General features: G+C 38.2%; 1 protein-coding gene across 2 annotated transcripts in view; it reads right to left on the reverse strand.

Moving 5' to 3' along the window:
- The window catches only part of Ets1 (ETS proto-oncogene 1, transcription factor), a 131875-nt gene extending 119616 nt beyond the window's left edge, over positions 1-12259 (reverse strand). The window contains exon 1 of one of the 2 annotated variants that reach the window (XM_048796115.1): positions 12144-12259. The gene's annotated coding sequence lies outside the window, so the exon portion shown is untranslated. Of the gene's footprint in view, positions 1-12134 lie in introns of both variants that reach the window. The other variant, XM_048796112.1, reaches the window with a different exon arrangement.
- Between the last annotated feature and the right edge of the window lie 1088 nt (positions 12260-13347).

Raw genomic sequence — 13347 nt, forward strand, 5'->3', positions numbered from 1 at the left:
AGGCTGCTGATCCTGTGAATGGACTGATGAATGTATGAAAGAATAAACTGGTCTCATAAGACAAAATGTAGATGAGATGTGGTTATGTTCATTTCTCAAATTAGAGAATCTGAATAGAGGTCTAGATAAAGACCACTTGAAATAATGAGTTTGTTTTATGATCCATTTCTAAGTGAAAAGTGCTTCCTTCTATTCACATAGCTGTTTAAGGTGACCTTATCTAAGAAGCCTTTCTCACTGCCCTGTACAAATAGCTGCACCTTTCCCCACTCAGACACTTCCTTGTTTGTTTATTGTCTCCTCCAAGCCCCACCCCATTAGAACTCAAGCTTCCCCAGGGCAGGGACTTAGCCCTTCATGGGATCCTAGACCAGTGTTAACAGGAGTTTGGCACATGAATAAATGCTGAACATCAGAGTCTAAGTTAGAAAACTTGTGAGCATCCTTTAATTCATGTAAGTCCTGTTTTTACAGATAAGAACATATGGTTATGTTGTTAAGTAGCCCAGCTAAAACCTGACCCTAGGCCTTCAGCATCTTCACCTGGGCATCTTACCTTCATCATTCTAGATTTTTAGGTACAAAAACCAAGCAATCGATGGAGAGGGCAAAATAATTAACACGTTGGTTTATGTGAGTGTCTTTAGAACTAGTTTTCCATTTGACTCTGGACAGAGTTCTAAGTAAAGCATGTGACCATTGCTCCAACTTCCCCCGCTTCCCACCCTCTGCAAGCCTTGTAACCAGGCCAGGATCTGCAAGCTGACACTTCCTTTTACCCACATCTCACCAGGGCAGGTTGAGTGACTCACAAACTGTAGAAAAGGTTAGGAGGGAGTGAGAGGGATGTTTGGGGCCAAGGCAGCAGATGGGTAAGAAATCCCAAAGAGATGAGGCCTCAGTCAAGGTTCACATGTGAATTAGTTCACATCAACTCTGACCTGCTTGGCTCCATTTCTACATAATTGTGACATCAATTAAAAGCTTTTCATTTTGAGTTGTCTGCTCTTAAAGGAAAGTCTATGACTTTCAGTAAGACGTCCAGTAAACCATGCTTTAAAATTCTTTTTTGTAAACTCATTTTGCAAAAATTGTTTTATGTTCATTGCAAAAGTTGTTTTAAAATTACATAAAAGACTCAAATGGACATCAAAATCTCTTGAAATCCCACCATATAGACATAATTATACTAATTTTTGTCCAAAATTCTTTTACATATTTTAATGTGATATAGATATATAGAACACATACATGTCATCATAATTTTTCCATCATATTATTCTCTACATGCTATTTACAATCTGCATTTTCATTGTTATGATATAATGCAATGAAAAAATTTTATGTCAAAAATATACCTTTATACTCTAGAGTCTAAGACTGTCAAGCATTGTATTGTATGTATGCAGCACACTTTTCTTAATGAGCCCTTACTATTATATATTGTCTTCAATTCTCCATCACTATAAAAATTTCTAAAATATTTTATATGCACATTAAATGCCTAAAAGTAGTATTTTGGGGACAAATAATGTATACATTCTCTATTTCAATACATATTAACTGCATTCTATAACAGATAATCCAAATTTATACTGACATGGACAAAGTCCGGTGTTTTCAATTTGAACTTGCCCTCTAGACTTCATGTTAGCTTCACAGGCTAGGAATTATGGGACAACCTCTCCTGGTTATGAAGATTACATGGGGAAGACAAAAGTTCAAGAAGCTGTGGCAGAACATTGCCAATTTTATTTTTTCTCCTTTCCTCTTGGAAAGCTATACGAAATTTCAGTAGATTTACAACTAGCATCTCTACTTGATATCAACAATTTAGGTTTTCCATCAATTTATATAAAAAGATATGCTTTTGGCTTGGAATGCAGAAGAGAGTGAGTTTGACTTCCAAAAGGACTGTCATTTAAAGGAAACACCCATGTTATCTAGGCTACTTCTTTAATCTAGAATGTAGAGACTTTCAATTTCTTCCTTCTGAATACAGTAATCCCTTAGTACCCAAAGGAGCTTGATTCCAGAAAATCACCCTATCCTAAACTACCAAAATCTGTGAATGCATAAGTTCTTTATATAAAATAATATAGTATGTGCATCTAACCATTCATATCCTTCTATGATACTTTATATCACCTCTATGTTGTTTGTGATACTAATACAACATAAATGTTATATTAAATGGTTGTTATACTATGTTATTTAGGGATTAGTGACAAGAAAAGAAATATGTACATGTTCTGTACAGTTGCATATTTTTCAAATATTTTTGATTGATGGTTGGTAGAATCTGAGGAAACAGAGCCAATTATAGCATATGAACATGTTTTTTAGAGACTTGGATCATTGCCTCTTTCAGATAGATTTCTCTGATATTCCTGGGCAGCTACATGGACATTTTTGACCCTCCTCCTGGAGTTTACTCTACAATGTAATAAAGTCATAATACTTCTGTATATAGGTCTATTTCTGCTCCTAAATTCTAGGTTACTTTAGAGTAGGTATGGTGTTTTTTTAGATGGTGTATATATACATGCAGCACATGTTTTTTAAAGGAAAGTGAATTTACTTGAAATGGAATTGGTATGTACAATAGTTCACATTTCAGAGCTTGAATATATCCAAGAGGCTAAAGATATCTTTGTAATGAAATAGAAGTTATTTGCCTTAACAAATTGGGTCCACACATAACCCTGAGATCAGGCTTCTGAAATAACTATAAGCACAACCATAATATTTGTGTGAACTAATCAATCTACCAGAGTGATTTTTCTCTATTCTCCTCCATTGTTTTGTACTTCCCATGCATAGTCCATCTGAATTTCTTGAGTGATTTTAGTAGATGTTTCCTATAATATGTCAGTACAACAAAAGCTACTATGTTCAATTCTAAGAACTCAATTTTAAAAGAAGTCCTGTTTAGATAACTGAACATTCTTCACCCTCCTGCAAGGAAACTTTGTCATTACAATTTAAAAAAAAAATGGTTAGAATTGAAAGTGGTTTCTCTGTCTTGTTCCTAAATCTATAAGAACCTCATCTTCTTGACTAAGTATTCTAACATTACAATACTAAGCATTCTTTCTTACTCTGAGTACCCAGCAGACCAATAAAAGTAATACTCTGCTCCTCTCCCATCCTTTCTTTCTATCCAATCTAATATGACACACTTTTTTTCCTTTTTCTCATTTAAGATAGGAAAAGGAACAATATTAAAAGATTTTTATATGCAAATTGCAAATACATGCAAACAAATAATAATCTTTCTATTTAGGAAGTATGCCCTTCCTGACTTCATGTTATGATAATATTCCAGGGGCTCTTTTGAATTAGACTTTTTTCATTAGTGAGGGAACTACCTCCATTTTTATTTCTTAAAAAAAAAAAAAAACTCTTCTCAGATTCTAGCTTTCAGTGTAAAATTTCTCAGAGAAAAATTATATTTGTGTTTAAAAACATATTTGTGATTGTACCAAAGAGAGGAAGCAGTTAAAAGTCCCACACAGGTCTAGGCTTAACTTTACTTCTTCTGACTTCTTCCTCCAGAAACAAAGGCTGGGTCGTTAGAATTCAGCTAAAAATTCTGTACTTAGTGTAAGAGGCAAAATCTAATACCCAGCTTGACTCCTCAAATTGAATATGACTCTCACTTATAGGATTTTTAAACTACTAGTTGACCTGGGCAGAAGTCTCTTCAAAGCAACAAGAAAGAAAAGCAAATAATAAATTTTCACTAGTGTTTTCCAAATGCTTATTTGTGCTATAAAATGATCTGTTTTATTGTACAATGGGGGAAAAGCATCTGGGACTTTTGTCATTGTTTTTGGAATAAATAAATAACAACTCTTTTGTATTTAGAAACCTGCAAAATCTAATATATGTACATTTCTTGTTCTTATATGTGTATTCAAAATCAATTTCTATAAATGGAAAAAAAGCTCTGAAGTATGTGCTATTGGTTTCTAGGTCTTAAACTAAGTCACCTACTCTGTCATTAAGTCCACAAAGCAGAAACTCACAAAATAATTAGCACCATTCTTATTTCTCCTACTTTCACTGGTGAATTATCCCCCTAACCCTTTCTTAAAGGAAAATAATGCATATCCATATCCTAATTGTCTAAAAAGAAAAATCTCCAACTAAGCACAACATTTTCAAGTTTGGTATGAATGCACATAGCTCAACTAATCTGACTCAGAATATACTGAAATGGATTATGTCTGAGAAACCAGCCTCTACCTCAGAGCAAAGCCTGTCCAAGGAAAGGGATGCAACCCTTGTCCTTGGAAAGACCCACAGAGCACTCCTAGGCACATACCCACCATGCTGAGTTGTTTATCTACAAATAACAGGAGAGATCTGTGGAGCTAGGTGTCCCTGACTCAGTTAGGCTAGGTGAGAGGACCCACAGCAACCACCCTAGTAACTACCAATCAGCATGAGTCAGGGAAAATACCTGGGATGCCAGATGACCCTCCTAGTAGTTTATGGTGGTTGGTAACATGTTGGGAAACCATGTAGTTCAGCACGTACACCCCTCGTGGTTTAAACCAATCAGTTCAAACGAATCTCCCTCTTGTACTAACCAATCACCCCTACCCAACTTGTTCCCTCCAGTGAATGTGCTAATCAATGTTAAGAGTTGTTGTTTGATTTTCCCGTGGTGTGTGATGATTTGCTAAGAGATGCTGTGATGTATATGAAGTCCCTGCCTTCCCCAAAGAGTGTATAAAACTGCTGCAAACCCTGGGCTCGGGGCCTGTCAGCATTACCAGTTGCTGTGTGCGTGCGGAGGACGGAGCTAGCTCGCAATAAACACCTCTTTGCTGTTTACATAGATCTTGGTCTCTGGTGGTCTTTTGGGGATCTCGAATTCGAGTGTAACATGTCTTTATAATATTACAAAAGTAGATTTTTTTATACTTCCTTGAGAAGTAGGTCACTACTGTCTCCCACCCCCAAAAAAATAGAGATAAAAGATGCCTTTACTCCAATGTACTGTGATAGTTAGGAAACAAGGAGTACTACATATTTTTGCATTTCCTCCTGGATGGAAAGTGTTCCCTCATCATCACACTGTTGGGAGCACATTGTCAACAACAGGCATGAAGGTAACACTTCTCATAAGCATCAAGGGAGTACATTAAAACTGCCAACTCTAGGGGGCTGGAGATGTGGCTCAAGCAGTAGCGAGCTCACCTGGCATGTGCAGGGCGCTGGGTTCGATCCTCAGCACCACGTAAAAATAAAATAAAGATGTTGTTTCCACCAAAAACTGAAAAATAAATATTAAAAAAATTCTCTCTCTCTCTCTCTCTTAAAAACAAAACAAAAACTGCCAACTCTAATATGTCAAGGAATTTATCCAGAGAATGCTAAACCTGGTCTCTGAAACTTGTCAGAAACTAACTACTACTTCTAGTCTATCAGACCTGGGCTGAGGTGGCTGAGGTTGTAGCTCAATGGTTGAGCACATGCCTAGCATCCACAGGGCCTTGGGCTCAATCACCAGCACTGGGGGGAAAAAAAATCTAGTCTATCAACTTTGTTGGTAAAGATGGCGCCCAGAGCGCTTCTCTTCCGGGAGCTCAGGTCCATGACGCACTGAATGGCCCGCGAACCATCACCTCCAATCCCTGTGAACGGCGCGAACTTTGAATGGTGCATCTCCAAACTCTGAAGTAGGGCGAACTCTCGGACACTGAAGAAGTAACAGCCCACTCGCCTTACTCCTCCTCATCCTGGGTTAAGCCCATAAATATCAACACCCCATTCGTGCTCTCTCTCTTACTCTCCCCTCTCTTCCCCCTCTCCTCTCTCTCTGTCTACCCCCTTCTCTTGTGAGACTGCCCGCTAAGGTCCTGCTAATAAAAATCTCGGCCAGGTACGGTTGTTTTGGCTTGTTTACAGAGGTTTTCCACCGTTCCTACATACTTCATGTGGAAACATCCTCTGAAAGATCAAGGACAACATTCAATGAATTGCTTCATAGTAAAAGTGGTCATCTCTGATGCTGAAATTCTATTCCTCAGGTCTGTGTTTGACCATGAAATTCAACAAATGATCACACTTGGCCTTCAGACATACTCCAGTGCCATGAATATGTTGGGTACTCATAACTAACTGAATAAGTAAGTTACAATTGTTCTTTACAAAGAACCCGTAAACCAAAAAGAATAGAGGAATGAAGTACTCTTTGCTTCCTAATAATGGAAGTAGTCTAGATCGGGGTATAAAAGATTCTTGACTGAGTCCAATCTGAAGGCCTGGAAGACTAAAAATGTCAACACTCACCCAGTGGGTAACAAAGAAATCCCTGAGAGCCTAAAATTCTAAATAATTTCCTTTTGACCCATAGTGTGGGGACTACGTGGGATTTAATCTAAAATAGATTTGGTTCTGGTTATAAAAGAGTCTCAACCAAACTGAGATTCACCACAAATACAGAGATTGAGAAAAAAATTAAAAGAGACTAGATTGTTTTAATAATGCCCCGATAAAATTGAACTAAAAGATGCCAACTGACTTAGATCCCCCAAATTTTGAACGTAACTTTTTGGACTGTGTCTTATTGTGATTTTCATGGTGGAGTTTCATTTGTTTTATTGCCCAAATTGTAAGGTTCCAATTTCTCAGTATAATGCCAAACAGCTTGCTGGCATTCTTCTATAAAGAGGGATTTTGAAAATTCAATGAATTTTGGAGTTGGAAAAAAATTCATCAAGCTGGTTCGTTTTTTGTTTGAATGAATCTATCCCCGAGAGTTTCCATGTTGGGCAAGCTCTCTGGAGTTAGACTATGGGTGAAAGCAGAGCCCCTTAGTAATCGCCAAATTTCTTCACAGTCTTAGTTTCTTCCACTATAAAGTGAAGATAATACCAACCATTTTGGGACTACTGAAGAGGATTATACAAATGAAAGTACTTAGCAAAGCACTTTACATATAGTGAAATTGTCAATAAATTGCTCTTATTATTGCTATTTTATCAATAGTTGCCTGTCAGTTAGTAAGCAGTCACTAGTAGTAGCAACAGTAATTTTTTATTAGTTCTTATTTTTACCGCCCAAGGTAACAGAGGCTATTTATTTAAAAATTAAAGCTAGAACTCGGATGAAAGGTAACTGAAGCTCTATTCAAGAATTAAAGGGCTGGGGATGTAGTTCAGTTGGTAGAGTGCTTGCCTCACATGCACAAAGCCCTGGGTTCAACCCCTAGCACCAGAAAAAAATAAAAAAATAAAGCTAGAATTCTCATCACTTTTTTAAGGATTTGCATTTAAATCTCAAAAAGGATTCCCTTTAATAATCACAGGTTGAGTAGCGTTTATCAAGAACTTTGCAGGAGAAAAGAGCCAAGATTTCTGTGGAATGGCAGTCAGTTTGTACCATTGTTATGTATAAAACCAAGAAGTAAGCATTTTTCTTACAGCACTCGACTCATAGAAACATTGCTTAGCACAAATGGGGAACTATTGCAGCTTACCGAGTAAAACCAACATCTTTTTGATATAAATGTCAATCTTTTGTTGAGTAACACTGTAATAACTAACTATAAATATAAGGAAGTAGTAAATTGCTCTGGAAAACATTGCATTTTTCTGTTTGTTCAGTTTCTTTCTTTCTTCCTTCCTTCCTTCCTTCCTTCCTTCCTTCCTTCCTTCCTTCCTTCCTTCCTTCCTTCCTTCCTTTCTTTCTTTCTTTCTTTCTTTCTTTCTTTCTTTCTTTTTTTCCTATAAAGCGGTGCCACCCAAACTATAATGTGCATATGAATTACCCCAGGATTCTGTTACAAAGCCAAAGCGGTGTGGTCTGGACTGGATGCTGCAGATCATAAGATCTCACCTTGAGAAGCTAGGCAGTGGCTGTAATTATATGATCACATTCCTGAGTATTTTTAACAATATCATGTTTATTTTGGGAGGCACAAGCCTACTGAGAAACAGACCAGAAGACATTTGTACCAACGCTGAAGCATTTGGCAATCTAATGTGCAATACAAACCTGGCTGGAGGAGCTCAAGTGGCTTTGGACCTGTCTGGGTTTCTCAAACTACCTGCCAGATAATGGCCACTTCTGACAAAGCTTCTGGTCTTTCTGAAGAAGCCCAGGTTTTATTTCTATAGCCTCTTATATTAAGAATATGGCAATGGGGCTCTCCCCATCCACAGGAATCAGTTGGGTTAAGGATCACCGAAGTACCAAAATGCTTTTCCTTCCATTTTTCACGATTTTAAAAGTCTCAAATTTGGGGAGACTTCTTTTTGTTTTGCAATCTTTTCTACATCTGGAGTTATTTAAAATTAAAAAGTTTAAAAAAATCTAAAAAGTCTAAAATCCTAGTATTTCCTACATCTCTTGAAAACCCTTATTTGTCCCCATAGAGTATTTTCCTAACATTTGCACTGTTTACTTTTTCATTCTCATCCTAATAAGTGCTGATCAGACTCCCCTCAGAATTCTTGAGACAACACCTGGACTTTAGTCAGGGGAATGTTAAACCTACCCTCTTGCTTTGTGGGGAAAGAAAATCAGAAATCTTCCCTCAGTCTCTAGATACTGCGGACTTGAAAAAAAAAAAAAGTACACATAGACTGAATATATCATGCTGCTTATTTTTAACCTCTTTTCCAGTAAAATATTGTTTTCTAAAATGATTGTATCAATTTTAGCTAGAAAAACCGGCACATGCCTCTAATCCCAGCTACTCAGGAGGCTGAGGCAGAAGGATCCCAAGTTCAAGACCAGACTCAGCAATTTAGAGACACACTGTCTCAAAATAAAAAAAAATAGGGGCATGTGGGTCAGTGGTGGAGCACCCCTGGGTTTAATCCTTAGTACTGTAAAAAGAAAATTTTATGTAAGTTTTAAAAAATGGAATTCATATATTATTTCCTTTTATATTGGTCATAGCACCCAAACAAGGCTGAGCACAGGGAAATGACATTTGTCACAAGACAGATCAGTTTACTAATCCAAGCAAATAGATAGACCCTGTAACCTTCTTCTAGAGTCAGTGTCTTTTTATTTATTTGTTTGTTTATTTTTGACACTGGGTTGAACACATGGCACTTTACCCCAAGCTACATTCCCAGTCCTTTTTATTTTGAGACAATGTCTCTGTAAATTGCTGAGGCTAGTCTTGAACTTGGGATCCTTCTGTCTCAGTCTCTGGAGTTGCTGAAATTACAGATGTGTGCTAGCATGCTCAGTCAGAGTCAGTGTCTTCTTAATAATGAATACTTAATCCACAGATTTTCCTTCAGAAAATAGGCCTAATCCATGGTATTCTCCCAAATAAGCAGAAAAATCCAGCCTAAATTAGAGTGTCTCAGAGTTCCTTAGAATCCTATGACATGAGATTCCAGTCACAAGCTCTGGACTCACATCCCCTTGATTCTAATCAGGGTCCCACCATGAATCCACACAAAGCATCTAGCAAAGTCAGTGGAACACACCAACTTCTCAATAAACATTAGAGATTACGATCCTTCCTCAGGTAAAGTGGAGGAAACCAGAGATGATAGGCAGAGAATCAGTTAGATTAAAAGATTGAGTTCCATAAAGCTACATTTTCAGTTGAGTAAAGATAAAGGAGGAGATGCAAAAAAAAAAAAAAAAGTTGTCTCCTTATCTCAGTTTCCCCAGGATTGAAGAAATTTGCAAGATTTGCCTCAAATGCCACTAAATTGCTGTGTAACCATTGATTTTATTCAAATACTAAATACTTTTTTTATTTCTAAAGAGAATAAAGAGAATTCAAAAGGGAGAGAGAGGGAGGAAAGAAGAAAGAAATAAACGAAGGAAGGAAAGAAAGAAGAGAGAGGAAAGGGAGATAGGAGCCCCAGCTTTTGGGATGTATCCATTTCTTCCGCTTTTTGATGTGAATAATTACTCATTGGTGTTAATGAGTAATCAGAAAAGGATAGCAGGTATGGGGGAAAAACTGTTCACCAATAAATAAGACCATGAGGTACAGTAGAATTTGAGTTAGCACAATAGCCAGTGCACGGAAGCTCTCTGTGCAATCAGAGAAAGATCTATCTGTAGGTGCCAATGGTATTTCCAAAGCATTTTTTTTTTCTTCTGCCTCACAGCCCTTCAGGGACCCAGTTCCTTAGCACACATTTCTCCAAACTTTCCTGGGCCCATTGACACTTTTATTATTCAAAGTTCTGCAATATTTACTTCTAGTCGCTCACCTCTTAGAACAAGGTGGGGCACAAATATCATTCATATTTTAGAGATGAAGAAAATAAGGCACTGTTATGTTCAATAACTTGATCTCAGTTATAAAGCTGATCTCTGAGAGAGAGGCCAAGTGCATAGCCACTTTCCCAAATCCAAATTCAGAGGAGGTACTAGTTCTGATCCTACTTGCCTTTGAATGCCTATCTGTAGCTGGGATAGGTAACTGGCCCAGACCCATGCTCTCAGCTGATTCTCAAAGGTCACAGATGGCCAGATGTTCAAGGATCTCGCCCCTTTATACACTAGGACCTCCTTGCACTTCTAGCAACTAGCACTTCTGTGCAGGAGCCTGTAAGGTTGCCCCTCCAGAATCAGACTCACTTCCCACATCCTCAGCAGGGGAACCAGGAGGGAACCAGGACGGAAGAGGCTACGTAGCAGCCTGCACTGTTTGTTATTTCATTACTGAGCTGGCAAGGATGGAAGTTGTTGATTTACCATTAGAAGCAGCTTGCTTCTTCAAATATTAATATTAATAACTACAATACCCGAACACATGAAAAGACCTTTTCATCTTCAAAGCACTTTTCAGACATTAACTCCTTAGCTCTCCTTTCCTCTCTATTCAGGAACACCAGGTAAGTAGAGTCTCAACAGTAACAGTGGCTGCCCTCCCCGCAGAATCCATATCTACCGAGGGTTTTCTCTTGAGATTAAAAAAAAAAAAAAAAAGAGGTGAAGCAACCCAGAACCACAACTGATGAAAGGGTTAAAGTGACAGCAATTCTACAAATCAAATGGAGCTGCCAGAGTTATCATTTTAGGATCTGGATTTCCTGTTGTTTAACAAATGCCTCCATGCCCGCCACCCCACCCCATGCACGCCTGCAGCGGTATAAAGTAGGAAGAAAAATGGCCTTGGAATTAAAAAGTAAAAGAAGAAAGCTAATGAAGAAAACCTTGAACGTTGGGGCTGGGATGTGGCTCAAGTGGTAGTGCGCTCGCCTGGCATGCGTGCAGCCTGGGTTCGATCCTCAGCACCACATACAAACAAAGATGTTGTGTCTGCTGAAAACTAAAAAATAAATATTAAAATTTAAAAAAAAAAAAAAAAGAAAACCTTGAACGCCTTGATCTCAGTAACCCAGCATCTTTCATACCATTCGCTCACTGAAAATACTACTTTCAAAGGCGGTAACAGAAACACTTTTAACAGTAGATGAGAAGACACAAAGTGGAATTGCTGGATACAACCAGTGAATGAAGAGAAATTGCCACTCGCGCAGCCCCTGCTTCTCTGTACTGATCGCTGGAGTCCAGCCCTCCAACACTGGGAAGAATGCTCCCCTGAGTGGAGACTCCCCCTGCCTACCCACATGCACCACATTGCAACTTCAGTCCAAAGGATTGGTAGGTAGACCCGTGGGGAACGGGAGTCCAAAGACAGGGTGGGAGGAACACCCTACACGCTAGTTTGCCTTACAAGACTCAAACCTGCAGCACTTTCCTTTCTATAAAAGCATTTCATTAAGATGCTAGGGAAAAGAAAAAAGTAAAACAATAGGCACTAGTAGTGAGAGAGGAAAAAGAAAGGCATTTCTATGTTGAACTACAGTTTTATTTCTTTGGAAGTGCTGCAGTCTGGGAAGAAAACTCAGAGTTTGTGACAAGTGATCTGCGAAGATCTAAAATGTGCATGATTTTGCTTTTTTTTTGACAGGCAATCTTGATTTCACACTATTCTAAGAAGATAAGAACGTATTTTTGAAAAATAGTATTAAACAATTGAATGGATGATTATAGAAAGATTTTTAAAAAGAGGAAGAGAAAACTGCTTGTATCCTGAAAGTTTCCATTAATTTTCTTTTTAATTACACAAGGTGAGGGGCAAGAAAAAGAAAACGGAATGAAAAGTTTTAAGCAGAAACTCACACCTCACTTACTACTTTGCCGGAGAGACAGTGAAGAATAGCTACGGAGCGAGGTTTCCTCAAGGTCTGCGGTCTCTTTCCAACTACCTGCGGGAATCCTCTGCTCCGAGGCTAAAGAGGATGCAAAGACCACAATGTTCCTAATAGAGCTGCCTCTTAAATTGGGGGGTGTGGTCAAGTCAGGGAAAGCTAGAGAAAAGGCGGTCTTCCATTAGCCCTGGCACCAGGGTAGCATTCCGTACCACAGGCACTGTGGTTCAAAGGGACTTGGGCAACACCAAATCATACCTTATTTTTTATCCTTCAAATTATTCTCCAGTTAAATATAATTCAGCCTTGGGGAGAAGTGATGAGGGAGATGAAAAAAAGGGAATTCTGTAGGATCACACTGATTCTTATCATTAGGGATGCATTAGATTTACTTTCTCCTGGACATGTGAATATTCATGTTCCACATTGCTTAATGGAGATTCACTAACTCAGGAAGGGCTTAGGAGGGAAGGAGCTGCTGTAAGACCTGTTCAAGGAATTAACAGCCAGCAGAACAGCTTTCGCCCACTCAGCTGCTCAAACTTGTTTCTATTAAACTGATATGAAATGCCATATTTCCTAAGGAGAAGAAAATAATTACAATTATGTGTCAGTGACCTGGGATACGTTCTAAGAAATGCATCAGTCCGCAGCTTTGCCTTATGTGAGCATCATAGGATGACAGATTAAGATGGCTGTGACCAATTTGATCTTATGGGTCCACCTGGTGTATGCATTCCATCTTTGAATGTATATGTAGACATGTGGCACATGACTGCACATGGAAGAGAGCTGACAGAATAGGGAGTTGGGACTTCTGGAAAGTAAAACTAAAATGCCCTCTTTACATGAGTCTGGTGTTAGGTAATCTCTAAAACAGATGAGCATTAGTGGTCCCAATTCAGGGCCCATAGTGTAGGAATAAAAAGATACATATATCCATATATGTTTCATTAAGTAAGAGTAAACACTATGAAAGTCTTCCATTTGCTCTAGGTAAAAATATAATGCATCATATTCACACATTCTGGATGGTGGTAACAATGTTGCTACTATGTAATCTCATTTCTAAGAATAGGGTTATTTCATTATGAAAAAAAAATTTAAGTTAATATTTACCTGCTAAATCTAAAGCTACTTTCCTAATATTCCATTTACTTTGAGTAATAGATGAGAGATCAAATTT

The sequence above is a fragment of the Marmota marmota genome, unplaced genomic scaffold, assembly GCF_001458135.2.
Source record: "Marmota marmota marmota unplaced genomic scaffold, marMar, whole genome shotgun sequence".
NCBI classification, from domain to species: domain Eukaryota; kingdom Metazoa; phylum Chordata; class Mammalia; order Rodentia; family Sciuridae; genus Marmota; species Marmota marmota.